Below are 3720 nucleotides of genomic sequence, written 5' to 3' on the forward strand. Positions count from 1 at the left end.
CATATACCATACAACAGGTAAAAACATTGAACAAACTTGAAACTTCCCCAGTTGATTACTGACATTTTTTTGTATTACCAGGGTATGTACGGTAATTAAACTTTAGTTAAATGTACTACTTTTTAATACCTTTTTTACTACCTTCAGAATTTTTTTTAAAACCATCACGACACTGAATTGCAAGATTTAATCAGCGACCTTTCTATTATTTACACAGATTTTGACATTTATAACATACAGAAATGAATAGATTTAGAGACAACATATCATTAACAACATATTGCACATATTTGTTTCACTTAGTAAATAAAAGTAAAACAAACTACATAAATGTGCAATGGAGAGAATGGATAGTTCTAGCACAATGGATGGCATTCACTGCAATTTAAAGCATTACAAAATGACATCTTCTTATGTCAGAGTCTGGAAACATTTCTTTAAACAGCTCTGACATTCCTTCATTTGAGTTAAATGAGTATGGTGTCTGAACACTGCAGTTAAACACCAGAGCCTCCGTGCCCATGGCCATCCGGAGGTCAGACGTTGCTGGAGCCGTAGCGTTGGCCAGTAGGCCTAAAGTGGCACTAATTGGCGGCGGTGGAGGTGCAGCCGTACAGACAGCTGAGATTGGTCAAATAAGTAACTGCTCTCTCCGAGCACGCATTCCATTTTTATGTTTAGTGGATTGCATATGCAACCGAAGTGCGTTAGCTCCATCCAGTTGACATTGATATTCTTGTTCTTGTGTTTTTACACACCGAACAATAAGCCTGTCTGTTATTCCCTACTACTTAAACACTGGGTTGTTCACCCAGCTATCAGAAAACTTGCATTTGCCCATTAAAAACAACGATGGTTGTCCAGTCATTGAAGATATGGCTTGAAGCAAGTCTAAAATAAAAAATAAGCCAGCCACTTCTGTTGAGCGCGCAGTGTTCTGAGATGTCGAACGACCACTGAATATGACGTCAGCATCAAACATAGACGAAAGATCTTTGATTATGTGCCCAGACATGCCAAAGCCCATATTTAAAACGCAAACGCAGGATAGAATTTCATTCAGAATAGGACACCTGATAGTCTGAAAAAATAATACCGAATTAAAAAAAATAATACCTCTGAGACTATATTTAACACTTTTAATGGCCTTAAATTTGACAATTTTGATTTATCACTTTTTAATACCTTTTTTACTACCTTCAGAATTTTTTTAAAAACCATCACGACACTGAATTGCAAGATTTAATCAGCGACCTTTCTATTATTTACACAGATTTTGACATTTATAACATACAGAAATGAATAGATTTAGAGACAACATATCATTAACAACATATTGCACATATTTGTTTCACTTAGTAAATAAAAGTAAAACAAACTACATAAATGTGCAATGGAGAGAATGGATAGTTCTAGCACAATGGATGGCATTCACTGCAATTTAATGCATTACAAAATGACATCTTCTTATGTCAGAGTCGGGAAACATTTCTTTAAACAGCTCTGAAATTCCTTCATTTGAGTTAAATGAGTATGGTGTCTGAACACTGCAGTTAAACACCAGAGCCTCCGTGCGCAGTGTTGGTGTGACGCCCATGGCCATCCGGAGGTCAGACGTTGCTGGAGCCGTAGCGTTGGCCAGTAGGCCAAAAGTGGCACTAATTGGCGGCGGTGGAGGTGCAGCCGTACAGACAGCTGAGATTGGTCGAATAAGCAACTGCTCTCTCCGAGCACGCATTCCATTTTTATGTTTAGTGGATTGCATATGCAACCGAAGTGCGTTAGCTCCATCCAGTTGACATTGATATTCTTGTTCTTGTGTTTTTACACACCGAACAATAACCCTGCCTGTTATTCCCTACTACTTAAACACTGGGTTGTTCACCCAGCTATCAGAAAACTTGCATTTGCCCATTAAAAACAACGATGGTTGTCCAGTCATTGAAGATATGGCTTGAAGCAAGACTAAAATAAAAAATAAGCCAGCCTTCTGCTGAGCGCGCAGTGTTCTGAGATGTCGAACGACCACTGAATATGACGTCAGCATCAAACATAGACGAAAGATCTTTGATTATGTGCCCAGACATGCCAAAGCCCATATTTAAAACGCAAATGCAGGATAGAATTTCATTCAGAATAGGACACCTGATAGTCTGAAAAAATAATACCTAATTTAAAAAAATAATACCTCTGAGACTACATTCAACACTTTTAATGGCCTTAAATTTGACAATTTTGATTTATCACTTTTTAATACTTTTTAAAACCACGGGGACACCCTGATTACAAGTTTTCTGAAATTGTCTCCTAAAAATGAGGCTTTTACTACTGCCAACTTTTGGAGCATTTAGAAACAGGCAACTGCCAGTAATGATGTACAACATCCACTGTAAAAACTATCACTCCTCTCTACTGAAATAGTTGATTAGGGCTGCTCTAATATCTGCCCCTTCTGGCTCCCCATGCTCAGGTAATGCCTGACGTGGAGGTTGAATGTGTAACTGCCTGTCCACACGCTCCTCCATGAAATTGTCACCATGCTCTTCACAAATATTATGAAGCACACAGCAGGTCAAGGTCATTTTCTTGCTGAGCTCCAGCTTGCAGTAATTTCTTTTGAGTAGACATCTCCAATGGCCCTTCAACCTTCCAAAAGCCATCTCTACAACCGAACGTGCACTGCTCAGTCTGTAATTGTAGGTGTGTTGTTCAGGTGAGAGTCTTCCAGTGTCGGAGAAGGGCTTCATAAGCTAATTCTGCATTGGGTAAGCAGGGTCACCGATGAGGTAGTGTCCAACATTAATGCCAGAGATGATCATTTTGTTCTGTCCAAGTAATTCACCATCACTAAGTTGCCACCCCAAAAAGGTGGCTAATGGTCCTATAGGGGTGCTCCGAGTATCCGGCTAAAACGAGTATCCGGTACAGATAATGCACTTTTGCTGAGTACAAGTATTTTACGAGTAATATGAGTCAATATCTGTGCTTGGATTGAATACAACTCCTCAACTGGCCGCGCAGCGTTCTGTGATAATCACAGCGCCCACCCCCCCTACAAACATGCTCGGATCAATCTCACACACACACACACAACATGGAGAAATGCGCTCCCTCGGCCTCGCTCTCTCTGTGTCTCTCTCTTACTCACACACACAAACACACACACACACACACCTGGTGTAAAAAATTAATAAAAAAAGAACCAAAAAAAAAAAAAATCCCACTGATCATAAAAAAACAAAAAGTTAAAAAACGAAAGTTATATTAAGTATGAAAACTCTTGTTCATTACATTTTACTTCATAATTGCAACGGCATGTGTTGTATTCAGTGTTTCAAAACGTTCTGTATATAGTATGTTTGTTACCATGACAACACCATTGATCTGAAGCTTGATGCTGTCATGTAAATAGTTTTCAAATCAGCAATAAATATAACAATTTTTGATCAACTCATATCAATTGCAAGCTTAATACCGGTTAAAGTCCCGCACATTTCAAGAGAGCCCGACCCACTTCCGGTTTAAATCTGACCACTTCCTGTTTAGGCCCCGCCCAGTCCGAGTACGGATCCGGATACAGATAATTCATGTGGTAAATAGATACAGATACAGATACAGATAATGCTGTACTCGCTCATCCCTATGGTCCTATATTCAATGCCAGTAGCCAGCTTCCACAGAGCAATTGCAACACGTTTTCTCACTGGAACAGACAGACGG

This window comes from Etheostoma cragini, chromosome 10 (genome assembly GCF_013103735.1).
Source record: "Etheostoma cragini isolate CJK2018 chromosome 10, CSU_Ecrag_1.0, whole genome shotgun sequence".
Taxonomy (NCBI): Eukaryota; Metazoa; Chordata; class Actinopteri; order Perciformes; family Percidae; genus Etheostoma; species Etheostoma cragini.